This window comes from Dunckerocampus dactyliophorus, chromosome 12 (genome assembly GCF_027744805.1).
Source record: "Dunckerocampus dactyliophorus isolate RoL2022-P2 chromosome 12, RoL_Ddac_1.1, whole genome shotgun sequence".
Taxonomy (NCBI): domain Eukaryota; kingdom Metazoa; phylum Chordata; class Actinopteri; order Syngnathiformes; family Syngnathidae; genus Dunckerocampus; species Dunckerocampus dactyliophorus.
Genome location: NC_072830.1, coordinates 8,557,332 through 8,575,046, shown reverse-complemented (window position 1 = coordinate 8,575,046; position 17,715 = coordinate 8,557,332). Strand labels below are relative to the sequence as shown.

The 17,715-nt window shown below is 41.3% G+C and overlaps 1 protein-coding gene across 6 annotated transcripts in view; it reads left to right on the top strand.

Annotated features, from left to right (window-relative positions):
- The first annotated feature begins 7,476 nt into the window (after nucleotides 1–7,476).
- The window catches only part of b3gat1a (beta-1,3-glucuronyltransferase 1 (glucuronosyltransferase P) a), a 126,297-nt gene continuing 116,058 nt past the window's right edge, over nucleotides 7,477–17,715 (top strand). For 4 of the 6 annotated variants that reach the window (XM_054793338.1, XM_054793336.1, XM_054793339.1 and 1 more), the window contains exon 1: nucleotides 7,478–7,847. The gene's annotated coding sequence lies outside the window, so the exon portion shown is untranslated. Of the gene's footprint in view, nucleotides 7,848–17,715 lie in introns of all 6 variants that reach the window. The other 2 variants (XM_054793341.1, XM_054793342.1) reach the window with 2 other exon arrangements.

The window sequence follows — 17,715 nt, the reverse complement described above, 5'->3', positions numbered from 1 at the left end:
TCCCACTTGTCCTTTTTTCCTTTCTGTGACGAAGCCGCCGTCTATTCCAGTAAATTGTTTACGTGCGTGTAAAGTGTCACGCCCTCTCGACTTTTTTCATTCCGTAGCTCGAGTAATGAGAGTCCAACCCGACTGCTGACGGACTGAAAAGCTGAAAATACCGCATGACACTTTGCAGTGAAATGTCACGGGCAGACGTCAAATCATAGACTCGCATCATCATATTAATGGCCGTGCCTTTTACCACAGGTCTTTCAAATGACTAACAACATACTGTATATGCAGCGTAGAGGTAACAGTAATAGTTTAGTTTAGTTTTAACCTTCTTAACACAGAACATTGAAGTACATCACATGATTACACTTGCACAATTCAACATGTCTGAAAAGGAGTAGGAAGAACTCCTCCATGTCTCAGCAATTACTGACAAAACAGTCCATTCAAATCCTCTTTTTAACATTAGTGTTAAGTAGGTATAGTAACGTGAAACAGTAATATTATTAGAACAAAGTTGAATATTATGAGAAAAACCTGAATTGAATTGAACAATTTCAACACATTTTTAAAGAATAACTGTAACATTACAAACGTATACCCATATTAAGACAACACTTTAGTTTCACAAACAACATGGTTAGTGTTTTAAGGTTGTGTTTACTACTATTATTCAGTGGAGGGGGGTCAGAGCCAGAAAGGCCTTCTCTGCTGGCCTAAACACTATCAGAAGCACTGACCTGGTTTTCTTGTCCAATCAGATTAGGTCTTCTATGTGTTACCATGGCATTGTAATCTGGCCAGGGCCTTCAGAATCATTGTTAGCAATGGGGCTGTTTCTTTAAACAATCAGATTTAACATTTGCCTCACAGGGTCAGCTAGCAGGCGTACAGTAATGTCAGCATTTTCATGTCCTTTGATTGTCTGATGTCTGATGTCTATTTCCTAACACTCAGTTACGCAGTGTGCTTGACCGCATCATGACATAACGAGCGCAATGCTTATTTGATCCTATTCCGACACAAGGAAAGGAGACAGACACGGTGTTGTTTATCGTTATGTGAACAAATAAATGAGTATATTTAAAGTATATATTTTTGTATATAAGTCAGCCTGGGAAAGGGTTTGCTTGCCACTTCCAAACCACTGTGTGATATCTTATTGTCATGCTATTAGATAAATATTGATTCAGAATTTCTCCAGATGATGTTGTAGTGTAGAGGCTTGGAGTTTGCTGTTGTTTATAAACAATATATTTGAAGATAAAGTTACAACTGGGTTTGTTGCTTGAGTATTCATCCCCAATTTTGTAATGGCATACGTAGTTGCATTTTTACTTTTTTATTTTTGATGAGTTGTATAATTGTGATGATACCAGTGGTGGCATACAGTGGATTAGGTAGTTTACGTCCCACTGAAGGCCCAGGTACCAAATGCAACGCCCGCCACTGCTATTTCAATAGCAACAAAAAAATTTGACACCATTTTTCACCCATTTATTCCTTCGTTTTATTCTGCCTTATTTTTTGTCTGCGAGCCCAAATCAACCCACCTCCAAAATGTTCAGATTATTCAATCCAAGTTGGCTATCTATCAGGACTTTTCAAAAATTCACATATTTACTGTAATTCCATATTTTCTGTGACAATTTTCTGACCCTCTTTCACTCCTTTATGGCAGCACCCTGTTGTATACACCTTTGACGTGGGATGATCGTTTCATCATCCTTGATGGCGTGGAATCATCGTTGCATCATCCTTGATGGCAACCCTTAAAAGCCCACCAAGACGAGGCAACGACACCAGACTGTTAACAACCTTAGACTGGTATTCCTGGCTCTGTTCAATGTTCAAGTAAGACAGATTCTCCTGTTTATGACCACCCTTTTTTTTGTGCACTTTTTCAGTGGGGTACATCTTCTTCCCTGCCTGGCCCTGCCTAGCCCTGCTGCCAAGTTCACTGCCCTGCCATCCTTGCCCAGCCCTCCGAGGATTCCCCCTTTGTCTATTCTTGATCTCCGAGCATCAGTAAACTCTCTTCTTAACTCACCCGAAGGTGTCTGCATTTTGGAGTTCAGTCCACAACCCCAAACTGATTCCCAAACAGAACAATATGGTCAAACAACATGGACTCCGCAGACGCCCAGGAAGTATTGGGTGCTCATGACCAACTCCTGGGACATCATTCAGATATCCTTCAAAGTCTAACCCAGTCCAACAAATCCATGCTCTCTCAAACCACAGAATTAACTTGCAAGTTCTCAGAGACCACTGCCAGCTCAGCGTTAGGCAATAGCGTTAGGCCTCCTAGATTAGTAGCCGAGCCGTCGGCATCGAGGGAATCTTGTGCCACCCAGCCGCAACCATTTGCGGGTGAGTTCAATAAGTGCAGAGGATTTTTGCTGCAAGGTGAACTTGTGTTTCAACAGAGACCCAATACCTTTTTTGATGAGCGAAGCAAGGTCAAGTATGTCATGGGCTTGTGACGGGAGCGAGCATTGTGGTATGGGCAGAGGCCTTGGTTTTGTCCCAAGGTATACAGATTTCTTTTGCTGAGTTATCCCAACAGATGAAAACCGTGTTCCACCATCCTGACTCTTTGGGTACAGCGGCAAGCCAACTCCTAGCCCTTCGCCAAGGACCCCGAAGCGTTGCAGACTATTCCTTAGACTTCTGGACATTAGCAGCAGAGTCGGGATGGAATGAAGAAGCTCTCCGACCGATATTCATCAATGGGCTAACCGAGACCCTCAAGGATGAGTTAGCAGTCAGAGATGAACCTGACAGCCTCAAAACTCTTGTCTCTATGTGCATTCACATAGACATCCGACTCCGGAAACGGAGTGGAAACAACCTCCATTTCCCCTCAGTTATGGAACACAGTTCATGGCCACTCACGAGAACCACCAACCCCCCAGCTTTAGACCAAGCTTCAATCCACACAAGTGGAGCCTATGCAGCTTGGACGAGCAAAGTTTACCCCTGAAGAACGGAAACACAGACTACAGGCTGGGGAGTGCCTTTACTGTTCCAGTCCCGAACATTTCCGACAAGACTGTCTTAAATGTAATCTCCCACACATCAGACGTTGGTTGCACAACTCATGTTTGGTAATCAGTACCTACCCCTGTCATCCCTGGTGAACTCTGGAGCAGAGGGTCATTTCATAAATGCCGATCTGGCAGCTGACCTTGGAGTGCCACTCAAGCCACTAGGGACTAGCTTCAATGCAAATGGATGGCTGTCGTCTGGCCACATTCCACCCACCAGACTGATAAATTGGCTTGCCTGCCACCTTCGCCGTGACGTCGCCACCAGACACCTTCTCGCTGGTGATGGGGATGGCGGCCTGTCTTCTCCGTTTGTCCAGTGGTGGGTGGCGTGCAAGCCCGGTGACCCTGCGTCCATCCTCTCTCCACCCACCCTGGAGATTGCGAACTGATGGAATGTCTGGCATCCGTTCCGTGTGTGTGTGTGTGTGTGTGTGTGGGGGGGGGGGGGGGGGAATACTGTCATGTTCCGCAAGACAGGAGCGAGCACTTCCTGTCCTGCGCCCTTACTTTGGCGGGCGGCACTTCTGGCTGGGAGGAAATCGCAGCCGCTTCACCCCAGCTGTGTGCCATTAACATTTGTGGGGTTTAAAAGCTCATTGTCTCCAGTTACCTCGCATGTGTTACGTGAGAGAATACTTACCTGCTGCTACTACATGTATTGTGTCGCAGGGCCTTTTCCTCTGACGTTTTTTGTTGCTCCCTGCACCGCTGTGAGTACCCGCACCTGTCTTATTAAAGATTTTTATTTGCACGCCACCCCCTTGTCTCTGCATACTGGGGGTCAAGCTTCCAACAGCAACCAGAGCTTACCAGATCATGACAGCTTCATCTAGTTAAAAAAAAAAATAGGCTAGGTGGGAATTTTGACATCCACTCTTAAAATGATTAGGTTATTTTGATATTTGCTAAAAAAAAAAAAAAGAAAAAAAAAGAATGACTTTATTTCTGTAAAAATCTGACTTTTTTTCTTGTTTTATTGTGACTTTATTCTCATAACTTTGCTACCTTTTCTTGTAAAAACAAAAAGAGTCTTTTCAAAGTGGCCCTAATAATCATTTTTGTATTTGCCTGTCTTCTTGTTACCATATTTAAAAAAATCACACAATCATAGCTACATTACACATTAGTTTGTCACACGGCACCCACTCCCATTAGGCTGTTCGAGTGACAAGCTCGGAGCAGATGACGCTGTGCCCCTGGATGCATGGCTGATAGGAACATGAAGTCACACTAATGAAATGAATCCAGAAACCTTAGCATTGTGAGAGACATTTATTACATGTGCTGTACATGTTCATGTCACAGCTAAAGCACTACTTTACAGTAAGTGCCAAATACAGTCATTCTGGTGGAATACTGCCCTTCCTGCCCTAAAAACAGCGTGGCCACAGCGATTTCACTTGCCTCTGCCTACTGTCTATTTTTCATGTCTAGGAGATTTAATATACCAGACATACTTGAAACTCAAGATGTCTGAGGCTTTTTTCCTTTTTTCGCGTGTTTTGTAACATCCAGGGCTGAGTAATGTATCGCCACCTTTATGTTCCAGTCCTCCAGCTTGCCTGAAGAGCCAAGTCTGCTCTCTTAGCTCAGAGGAGGTGAGCCGGCCAAGGGGATGGTTTTGACCCTAGGACCAGACGCTGTCTCACCTCTGCGGCTGACAGGCTCTTTATTCACTGACGCCTGAAATGAGATGTTTTATGGGATGGAAGTGCTGCGATGGAATTGGCATTTGGGTCAGTCTCTGTCACTCACAGTCGCTACAATAGATACGTTTGGATTTTGCAATTGTTGAAAAAAATAGATCAAGGCTTTTTTTTTTTTACTGCATTCATCAGATAAAAAAAGCTGAATTGGTCTTCAAAATGATTTAAAAAAATGCTTATTTTTGTGAGATTTGTATGTAATAATACGACGAAAGTCTATTAAACTAATCAAAAACCTAATAATGTTAAATTAATAACAAAAAAACTAAAAATGATCATTATTGCAGAATTGTTTTGAAAAAACTGTCAGTGCAGGTATGCCAAAAGTTTTTGGCACCGAACGTGAAATGATGTTTTATCCCACCCAGTCCCTCATGCGCGCATGCGTGTGCTGTTACACAGCCAGTTGGGCATGAGGGAGTCCTTTATGTGTGACACAACTTGTCCAGCATTAATGTGCCCTAGCCAAAAACAACATATGCTGTGGTATTACACAGTTATTGTTGTCCGAGCTGTTCTCATTAAATCCACTTCAATAGGGTGTGTGTGGAGTGAGATCCTGTGGGCATCCTGTGAAGTAAACAGCAACAAAACATGCTCAAACACAGGGGTCCCCAACCACCACCACTATGTATGTGGGGCCACAAGACACACGTAGCAGAAAATTAGTAGACCTTTTTTTTTTTTTAAATGTTCTGTCTTTTCTTTTGTTTTTGCAAATACAGTAACTGTTAAATTTAATGTAAATGCGCAGTGGTGCGAAAAAAGTTTTTGTGCCACCTTCCTGATTTCTTATTTTTTTGCATATTTGTCACACTTGACTATTTCAGACCATCAAACAAATGTAAATATTAGTCAGCGGCAACACAGCTGGACACAAAATGCAGTTTTTAAATGAAACTTTTTTATTATTAAGGGGGGAAAAAAATCCAAACGGACATGGCACGTCTTACAGCGCTGTGGAGGAATTTTGGCCCACTCATCTTTGCAGAATTGTTGTCATTCAGCCACATTGGAGGGTTTTTCCAGCATGAAGCACCTTTTTAAGGTCATGCCACAGCATCTCAATAGGATTCAGGTCTGACTGACTTTGACTGGGCCACGCCAAAGTCTTCATTTTGTTTTCTTCAACCATTCAGAGGTGAACTTGCTGGTGCGTTTTGGATCATTGTCCTGCGGCAGAACCCAAGTTGGTTTCAGCTTGAGGTCACCAACAGATGGCCAGTCTCCTTCAGGATTTTTTGTTGGACAGCAGAATTAATGGTTCCATTTATCACAGCAAGTCTTCCTGGTCCTGAAGCAGCAAAACAGCCCAGACGAGCACACTACCACCACCATATTTTACTGTTGGTATGATGTTCTTTTTCTGAAATGCGGGTTACTTTTACACCAGATGTAATGGGACACACACCTTCCAAAAAGTTAAACTTTTGTCTCATCAGACCACAGAGTATTTTCGGTTTTGGGGATCATCACGATCTGTTCTGGCAAAATTGAGACGAGCCTTAATGTTCTTTTTGTTCAGGAGTGGTTTTGGTCTTGGCAGACTTCCAAGACATGTTCATAAGGTCATGAACACTGACCTTAACTGAGGCAAGTGAGGCCTGCAGTTCTTTGGATGTTGTTGTGGGGTCTTTTGTGACCTCTTGGATGAGTCGTCGCTGTGCTCTTGGGGTCATTTTGGTTGGCCGGCCACTCCGGGGAAGGTTCACCACTGTTCCATGTTTTCGCCATTTGTGCATAATGGCTCTCACTGTGGTTCGCTAGAGTCCCAAAGCTTTAGAAATGGCTTCATAACCTTTTCCAGACTGATAGATCTCAATTAATCCCAGCTAGGTTTTTTTTAACGAGTGGGGCGAGCAATCACTTTTTCACACAGGCCATGTAGATTGGGAGTTTTTTTCTCCCTTAGTAAAAAGTTTTCTTCCTGTAAAGCTATAAGTATTCTCTGTAAAATGTTTTTTGTGTTAATATTTGTGGATTAGTTGGACTTACCTTATTTGTTCTGGAAAAAAAAAATTGGTTTTCATACCTTTTCATTGAACCGTTGGACAAAAACCAATGTTCTACTGTATTTTTGTCATGGGACAAAAGGCTGCGCACTAAAGAACACATGCATTCAGTAAAGGATTTGATTGAGCTCCTTTTGTGACAAACTTAAATATTCCAAACCAAATTGTCATTTGCTGGGTTGGATATGTCGGTTATGTTTATATTCTACCAGCTTACATTTCACCAAAAGCTGCTAAAATGTACTTTTAAAGGATACCACTGTCACACAGACAGCGAGAGACAGCAATGTCTGTTAGATATTTGTCATTTCTGCATGCTTTTTGCTGTCATTTTAACAGCGGTTTGTGTATTTGATCCATGTTCACATTTTTCTCTCAAGCAGTCTCGGTCCAGTTGTTAGGTGCGCACCAAGTTTCAGATGAGCACGTTCACACCGAACCAAACAAGCCGGTCTGTGGGCTCAAAACGGTTGGGGATGATCAGCACCAAGGAATCAGGAATCGTAAGAGTTGAACACATTTTAACCATGCCTTCCCTTTTTGTTTTCGCATCCTCTCCAGCTCCTCTCGCTCTCCCCTCAGAACAGTAACCCACCCTATTCTGAGGTTTAATGGTACATGCCATTAGAAAGCCCATCTCTGGAAGGGAGGAGGAGGATGAGGGGTGGTCTCAGTCTCAGCTAAGAGGCTACTTTAGTCCCCCCACCAAGCATAAGCACATTCACGTATGCCTCTGCACGTGTAGAGTCGCCTCATCCGTCTCGACAGAGCGGTCGGCTTCTGAGAGGACCAGCCAGCCAGCCGGCGGCAGAGGGGGGACAAAAAGAAGAAGGGAGGGAGAAGGGGAAAAAAAGCTGAATAAAAGCCATACAGAAGAGGAGAAAAACACATCCAAATGAGGATGGGAGAATAAAAGGAAAGGATGCTTTGAATGCCGTCTCTCTTTCATCAAGCAAGAGGAAGAAGGAAGGGAGCGAGGGGGGACGCAACATACAGAAGGGACAAAAGCGGGAATGCTGGAATGAATGGGAGTCCTGCTTGCACTGGGAATAGCAGTCACCCACACCGAAGTCACTGAAAAGGTAAAGAGAGAAAAAAAAACAACTGTTTATGTTCTTATTTTGCACTTGAAAGGATGCACAGGAGCTTGACAGCAATGAAGCAATTCCCATGCTGATCAGGCAACGAGGAGGAAGGAGATTGCCATCTTTGTCCCTGGCTTGTGCACGACACAGTGGGGGAGAGCACGAGCGAGAGCAAGGGGGAGGCTGGGTTGCATGCATGCCTGCTACAGGGAGGGCTTTGGGAAGTGCTTGCGATAGAAGAAGAAGAGTCTTGATGAAAAAAGAAGGGGCGATAATCCTTGGGATGAGCATGCTGAGATAGCAATTGTGGAGATTTGCTCTTAACTGAGCAGCTGAGAGCCACATAAGGTCGGCTTAGATTTTTTTTTTTGGTGTGTATTTACTGCTAAGCTGATGAATTCATCAAATATCTAAACAGGAAGTTGAATGTGAGGACCTCAAAAACAGCAGATGATGTGATGAGAAGGCTGGACACATTTGCTGGGAGTTTTCTCCAGCTCCAACCTTGACAAACCCACTTTCACTCATGACCCAAGGGAGCAGGGCGCTACCTTCCACACAGAAAATAACAAGTCGTCCGCAGAGGCAAGCAAAAAAGAAAAAAAAAGCTAGAGTGGGCCTTACGATTGCCTTTCTGACACCTGCCTAGGATAGACCTTAACTCTTTCTGATAAGATGCACTTGTAAAGGTTGGACAGCTTATTGTGTCAACTCTAAGTCCACATATGAATCGCCAGGGAGTGCAGTCGCTGTCGTGAAAAAAAAGGAGAGGGCATCCTCTAAGGCAAAATATGGTGCATTGGAACAATTTTTCACATCGGCAATAATCTGTTTGAAGCATCAAACTGTCGCCCTAGTCTTAATTGTCAGACAGGAGTAAAAATAAGTTCAGCACTAAAAATAAAGACAGCGGCCCAATTCAGCTGAATGTTCACACAATCGTGGCTAGCATGGAGCGAATTTAAAGCGAGCTCCTCAAATCCGAACGGTAGCGCTTACATAGTGTGGTAATGGTAATAGTTTAGAGCAGGGGTGCTCACACTGTTTCAGCCTCCGAGCTACTTTTAAAACGACCAAGTCCCAAACATCTACTTCCTACTATAAACATATATAAAAAAAAAAATACTATATTACATTGTACATGAATATCAGGGTTGCACGCACTTTTTCAGCATGCGAGTTACAAGTCAACATGATCTATCTCTCACTATAAAACATATATATGAAATCTAACCGGTAAACTTGGAAGCTACTATAGTAAATACTAAAGATTAGTATTTCACATTCACAGTTTCATGCTTTACAGGTAATCACAGTAGTTGATATCATTCATAAATAATTCACAATTCAATTCAACATGGCAATAAAGACAATTACACATAATTCCGCAAGACTTGTGTACATAACCTGAGTACTGGTAATATGACAAATTAGCTAAGTAGCGTTCATTCGACACACAGTTCATGTATTGCATCCAGTTAGCATTTGCTGTCAAACATTACTGATATCCAAGAAATTAAAATATTATATTTAAATGACAATGCAGCCAAAGTCAAGACAACATATTAAATAGGTTTCAGCCATAGGCGCATTTTCCAGTTAATCATGACGTCATAGTGTAACAAGTGTAGAAAACACACATTTTTATAGTGGAGTTCAGGACGCGAAGCAAAGTCATCAAACGATTCACTTTTTTTCTACTTAGCAAGCCGCTACAAGTGAACTTTCGTTATAGTTAAAGGCATCTTACTGCTGAGTTAGTTCATCCGTAATCGGAACAATAAAGAGGAAAGTTGCATCTCCGTGTGTAGTTTGAGACTTCTCTTCACCACTTAATCTGTGCCGCGGGCGGCTTAATGTCAGGTGACTAACGTCATATGACATCTACGAAGTGACGTTTATGCGATCGATCCACACTACCTTGGCGATCGACTGGTAGTTCGGGATCGATGTCACGGGCACCCCTGGTTTGGATCATTTAACATGCTTAACTGTGTTACAGTCAAGTTCATCACATGTTTACACTTGTGATGGACAGACATAATTCAACATGTCTGAAAAGGAAGTAGGAAGTAGCAGAGCTTATTTAATCCGCTTATTTAATAATGCTTCCCTGAGTCTCAGCAGTTACTGATAGTCTGTGTGTTGAAAAGAAATAAAAACATGAAAGGAACATGGCCAGCATTAGTTTTAGCCAACTAACATGATTTCATGCTGTGCTCCTACTGGCTGGTTCGCCAGAGGTAGCAAGTGTGTATAGTAAATTGTACAGTATATTCCCGTCTTAATATGAGGGTGAGTTCATCACATATTCTTAATATCCTGAAATAACCAACACAATGCGACATTTCGCTCTTCTTGTGGCGATGCAAAAAAAAATTGTGCAGGCGGTGTTTTCAGGTCTTTGGAAGTAGTGATGGTTTTGTGTGATTTTTGAGGTGTATTTTCCCATATGTGTTGAATTTGACTTACAGAGGTTACATTACACGCGCGTGCTTGCCAGTCCCCTAAAGATGTGCGCCAAATTTGGTGGTGATTCAGCTAAACACCCTAACGTTACAGTGGATTGAGCTGTGAAGACATTTCAAGTCAGTCTGACTTATGGGAGTCAAACTTCGGTGTTTGTCAGACAAATAGCAGCACAGGCAAGGCAACACAATGGGGTTAGAGTGGTCTCCCCATTTCTGCGTCATTACAAGCAAATTCCAATTGGCCTTTACTGTATATTACTGCAGTCCGTGTGTGTTTGCTTTTGCTTTACCTGCATAATTGTGTGTATTTCTGCAGTTAGCAGCCATAGGAAAAACCTTGCTCGGTGTGAATAACCCTGCCAAAGGTCTGAACTCCAGTTTGAAATCCTTAGTCATGTGTCAGCACACATCAGCCTAACCGCCTGGAAGTTCTGACTGGTCCGGTCGCGGGCAGCTGACACCCAGCATGACATCAGAGCACACAAGCTCTGATTTGAGTTGTTTTTTTGTGTGTGTGCCACAGAGACGAGTATGTTGACCTCACTCACTAGCCACTTTATTTAATTTATGCCTTGGCTGAGATAATAGTGTTCAGTTAATCTAATTTTTGCGTATCGGTTTAGAAATGATTGTTCATGTGAGTGAGCTATGTATCCAGTGGCTCTCACTTACACACTGTGCTGTAGGGGTGGGCGATACTGCACATTTGGGTAATAATCTGATACCAAGTTACTTGGAATTTTTCAAGAGCATTGAAGGATTTGGGGATTTTGAAGGACACAGATTTTAAGCAAACAAGCAAAAAATGCTTTTATCGACAAACATAATTGTGAGCAATGTCACAATGTGTGCAGTTACTGTGTGATTCGGTTTTGGTCAAAAATGTTCGCCAGATTTTTGCCTCGTTTTTTGTACACTGTCTCGGTTTTCATATCATGTTGAGCGTAACGAATTAAAACTCGTAACAACGCACCCTATGCGTTGCTGACTCACTGTCTGTGCATTTTTTTTTTTTATTGAGTGCGGCTGCTAAATAACCCGCCATGGGCCAAAGAAAGATGTGAATGTTAGCAATTTAATGAAGAAGGTGACAAACACAATCTCGCCAGGTTGTCCGCATCAACAATAAGTTCCATTCTTTCCCAATTTATAATTATTTTTTATTTTTGTACGTTTCGGCTTTCGTCAATCTTCTGGATCAGTACAGGCTCCGATATTTAAGGTCGGACAAAATCAGCTTGCGCCACGAGATCGGGACGATCCGGTTGCTGTGTAATGTTCATATTACATATAATTGTTTGAGTAAATAAAGTCAATAGTGCAAAAGAAAATAAAAAAAAAATAAATAAAAACTAGAAAAATATCACCAATGTAACAATACAGTACGAACCGCACAACAAAAATAAACAAAAGAGAACTGAAAAATATCAATCTCAAAACACTCGCACCTATTCCATAGGGATACTACCCTTGGTATTGATACCATCTATACGTGGATCGATCTGTGTGCTTTTCTCTCTCCTCTAATCTGACCCTCATCTTTGTGATGGAGTGTAGAAGGAATATCATTGTGGTGGAGGCTCCTGTACTTCTATAGCTTATATACAGTGCAGGAGTGTGTGTGCTACAGTATGTGTGTTTCCGCCTCCCAGCTGTTTGTCACACGGGTGTTAGTGTGCTCCGATGGCACTGCACTCTATGACCGTGAATATATTTAGTTTGTGCTCAGTCTGCCAATGTCAGCAAATAGCATCTGACTTAAGGAAGCGGACACCTTGTCATGTCATCTGCTCATCGCTGCCCCGCTACCGCCACCGTGCACGCTTTGAGCGCACAATAAGCGCTGACATATATAGAGACAGTACCGGGCTGCAGCGACATAGGAATATGTACCGTACACAGCATCAGTCAAAAGTTTAGACGCACCTTTTCATTCAATAGCATGGGAATGCGTCCCTAAACTTTTGATTGGTCCTGTCTATGCTAACATAAATGTTGAGCTCTGACTGCCTCCGACTGACTTCATTCGATTTGTATCAGATGTTTCGACCAGGTGCAAAAAAATCAAAGACACTTGGGAAATATTTACAAACGTACAAAAACTGAATCCATTTTCCCATAAGAAATAATATAAACCCAATAAATCTGTTCCACACATCCAAAAATATGACCAAAATCTTGATTAAAACCACAAAATTCTATGTACCAAAGGGGAAAATACAAATGCAGTTTTTTGCGAGCGATATTGTACGATAACTGAGACAGTGTATGAGAACCAAGGCTGAATATAAATCATTGTCGATGTGATGTCTGCAAAATTTGCACACAATCTCTGCTGCACAGATAATATGGACAACAGAAACTGGAACTTGGGAAATCCGATAACAGTTGTTACCTTTCGTGTCCGTTGCCATCACGCTTGTTAATTAACGTGTGTAGCGCCCTGAACGCCTTCTGTTTTGCTCCAAACTGGAAGCGAGGCTATAGTTATGGGGCCAAATGACTCCACTTGAATAAAAGGTTAAGTTAATTATGTATCGATATCTAAAAATCATGTGGTGTCCAATCATCACGATTGTTATAAGCGACATGAATGCTTTGTGAGTGCACTGTTTTTCATTACCTTAACATTGCACAGTTACAGTATCTTTTTACATGTTTTTTATGATGTGGCGGTGATTGAACACTGCAAAAAATACCATTTTGACTCCCTTGTCAGGTCGTTAGTCAGCAACTTTGGAGAACATTTCTATACCGGACGTTTGAAGAAGTACCTTTACTGAATTTCAAAAAAAGAACGCACACAACTTGTGTACAAGGCTGTTCACTGAAAGCATTTAAAAAATCCAGAATTTTAAAATAAGGATTTTATCATCTAAATATCATATCTAATAATCTTGAGGATGATTTGCCCCCATAATGCAGTGTATGTTGTACAACACAGCGGCATAAATTACAGAGGCAGGTACATCACTTGCAGCCCTGCACGTGTTGTATGTTGCCATGTGTGTAGCACACACACACACACTCACACACACTCCCCAGCTAGCATTTCACACATCATTGCTCAGTGTAATGGCATATATGAAGCCTGACAAGAAGGAGGGATTAGTTTTTGTGCAAATGTTTGGGAAGGTAATGACAAGGCTGTGGAGGGCATGCAGCGTGTGTGGGTGCGTGGAAAGCAGGCTCACTTATACACGGAAGCGGAGAAGTTAAAAATGATAGAGGTGGATGCTCAAAACTCCCAAAATATGCACTACATCCGCCTCTGCCTGCATAGAGAGAGGTGTTATAAGGATATAACAGTAATATAAAAGCAATAGCCATGTTGGACGAAGACAGGCAGACAAACTTATTAATAGTCATGCAGAGAAGGAATCAGAAAAACCTGCTGCCTCCCGGAGATTGTGGTTGTGTGCCTGGGGGTGCATCACACCGCTTGACCAGCACATTGAATAATAAGATGCCGGCCTTCTCCACACGGCGGATGATTTCATCAACACTTGTTTTGGCAAAAGGCTGCCGCCATCAGTGGGTAGGACATGACAAGACGGGAGGAGAAAGAGGATACAGAGACAGGGGGAAGACGAGTTGCATTCATACCTATTACAGTCACAAGTGTTGGTTGACACAAGTCAGATGGAAGTTGGATTTGCTTCTCGGCTGTTCTGTTTCCAGCTTTCTGATGCATAATGCAAGATAAAGCACACCGAGTGGGAAAAGGAAGAAGTAAAATGACATTTTCTAGTGAGTTCCTCAGTTAATTAGCAGCCCTGGATTTTAGTCAAGTGAGATTTAATATGTTTTATTTCTATTGTTGGTGCACATCAGGATAATCGGGTATTCATTCACTTGCATTGGAGCCAATGCATTATGCATTGCATTGCAATATATAACATATTTACATTTTTAATAATTGTTTAGATGTATTTTTTCTTGTCATCATGATTTTTGTGTGCATAATGTGCACACTTTCCCCAAACCTGCTGATGAAAAACCTGACAAGGGAGTCCAAGTTTAAAGTTGTATACAATTAAATTATATAATTAAACAAAAAATAGTGGCAAATAAAACCATCCATGCCACTGATAACAGTTGTGATGGTTGGACACCACATGATTTTTAGGTATCGATACATAATTATTTTTCTCCACGTTCACTTAACGATAACTTCTCTTCTTGCTTTGCAGCAAAACAGAAGGTGTTCAAGGAGCTTCCCATGCAGATTAACACGCGTGATGGGGCGGACACATATACACACATATATACATACTAGGGGCGCTCCGATCGATCGGCCACCGATCAGTATCGGACAATTTCTGTGAAAAACGCCGCTGATCTCAGCCGATCAGCTCCGCCCTAATTGCATCATCCAGCCTATAGCGACCGTCTCCCTCACACTTTCCCTCCCCAAAGCCAAAACAAGCATGGCTGCCGTTTGGGACTTACCTGTTGTTGTAAGAATGATATAAGTCCACGAAAAATGTCTCGCCGTAAAAGTAGCTTTCAAGAAAAAACGTTGGTGACCCCCAATATGGCCAATAGCACTTTTAAAAAATGACACTTGTGACACACATGATCAGCATCGGTATCAGCTGATTTCACTCATAGATGATCGATATCGGCCGTATAAAACTCTGATCGGAATACATACGACTAGCCAAATCTTCGTACAATATTGTAAATAACAAGGTCGTTAGGCCTGCAGTGTATCATTTCGAGAAATCCAGCGTACAAACAAACCACCCATAGATGGTAGATCAGAAAGGATTAATTAGGACTGCAACTAACAATTGTTTTCTTAGTGGATTAATCTGAAAATGACAGAATATTCACATCTGAGAGGCTGATCAGAAGATATTAAATGTTTTAATCATTTTTTTAAATCAACAAAACGATTAATTGGAAAAAATGATTAATCATCGATTAATTTCTTGCAGCTCTAGAATTAATGGCAAAAACTGAGGTACAACTGTAGCCTATTTACGTACAGTCATGGAATAAATGATTCGACCATCCTTGTTTCTTCAGTTTATTGATCCATTCTAATGCCTGGTACAACTAAAGGTAGATTTGTTTGGACAAATAGAATGATGATAACAAATATAACTCATAAGAGTTCAATTTAATAGCTGATATGTAGCAACTTCCATGGTCTTCTTGATAATAACCAAAATCGCTTAAGTTCTTACATGAATAGCTATAGCATTGTACTGCCAAAAAAATGTACTTTTATGAGATATTTTTGTTGTCATTGTTATATTTGTCCGAACAAAGGTACCTTTAGTTGTATCGGGCATTAAAAACTGAAGAAACAAAGGTGGCCTAATCATTTTTTCCATGACTGTATGTAGGAACACGAGCCTATAAGATTAGTAACCCATGCACACTTCATTTAGCAAGCTGGTCATTTGCGCTGTAAACAGTGTAAACAAGTACATCTGGCTCCGACTATAAAGTGCATTTTTTATGTCTGAAGAAGCACAAAATGCTGTACCCTTTGTATTCCTGTTCACCGGTTCAATTGCTAATGCTAACAATTCATGTATGTCCGCCCCCCCGCCTTTTATTCTTAATGATTTTTCTAGCATTATCTCATTAAGTGTATTTGCACTTGGCCATGCAGCCTGAGGCTAGCGCTGCTGTCTGGGAAACAGGAGGTATTAGGGACAGCTGGCGGTGTGGCGGCGTCACTTGCGTTCACATTCATCAGGCTTGCTAGAGATTAGGCGACGGTGCAGTGCGGGGATGCGACTGGAGGCGCGGTCACATGGTGTATTCATAATGTACACCCCCACCCCCACAACACACTCCCGCAAAGACACATATTCTACTATGCCCTCAGGCGACAACAATAACAAAAAAAAAAACAATAAGCAAAGCTCCTCCGGCTTGCAATGAAAACAGCAGAGATGACACCCCCACACCACCACCACCACCACCACCACCACCACCACCCCTCAACGCCTCCTCCCAGATTGATTCAATTACATGGAATAAGACGCCAAAGGAGCTTAGCCTGCACTCAGCGTGGTGTGGTGGAGGTGTCACGGTGTGTGCACCCTTATGGGCGCTATACATTCTACCTAACGGTGGGCAGCACAGGTCAGCAGTTAGGAGACATTATCATTTCACAGCATGGCAGAGGTCAAGCCTCATCACCATTCTGTCCACATCATCCAGATTTGACCTGACAGTCGTGGTAATAAACACTGTGTGGACTCTTTAAACAAGGAACACTGACTCCCCCGAGCTTTGCCGACATGAGTATTGACGTAACCTCAATGATGAATTTAAACTTCACAATGTAAGAAGTGGGTCAAATTCTGCAGTTTTTTTGGTCGTAACATTAAATGAGTATACAGTGATCACTGGTTTATCGCGGTTCATTGGTTCCAGACCCAATCATGGTAAGTGAATTTACGCAAAGTAGGATTCCTTATTTGTAAATTGAATATTTTTGTACTTAAAACATAGAAAACCTGTTTACAACCTTCTACATACAGGTTTTACCATTGAATAACACCCATTTACCCTCAAATTACACAATATAGCAGTCATAATGTGACTATTAGACATAAATAAGACACAATATAGACTCACACATTAGCATTGCTTCCAGTTTCTGGACAGTACTTCCTGCAGTGGCTGTTGTCTCATCACTGTAACATTACTGACGCCTAGTAACCCGTGTCAAGCACTACATATCACCCTTCTTTTCATGTGTCTTCTAGTTTTGTAGTTCATCGAGCCATTTTTATGCTAGAAAATCCTCAATTTAGGCAAATACAATATAAAATGTGCTTAAATATGCCATATTTTCAGACAAATAATAAGCCGTATTCAACCACGGACCAGCATGATTTATTCATTACTGTATTTCTGAAAAAGCAAATTATATAAATAATTGAAGTATTAATTCATTGAGTAAAATGTGGCATAATTTATTAGATTATTACATTAAATTGAAATAATTCCATGGAACATGTTACTTATTATTATACATAATATAGTTGTTGTTATTATTTTTATTGCATGACTGGTTTATTCCTTTATTCGTTTTATGATAAATGCCCTCCAAATAATTGAACCCCCACGGTAAATTCTACTGATTTGAAGACTTTATAAACTTGCAGCCAAAATGAAATAATAATGCTACAAATAATAATTTAAGTTATTTAAGTTAATTAAGGTAATTTAAGTTATGAATCACTAATAAAATATAATTTGAACTAATTGCATTTACAACCTAATTTCATTCATGGTTAATGGCTTTTGGTGTTATGACAGATTTATGTATATTTAATGATTAGAAAATTATTTATTTTTAATCATAAAAAAATAAAGTTAAAAATTTTTTGATGTGTTTATTTTTATTTTGTTTTTTTTAT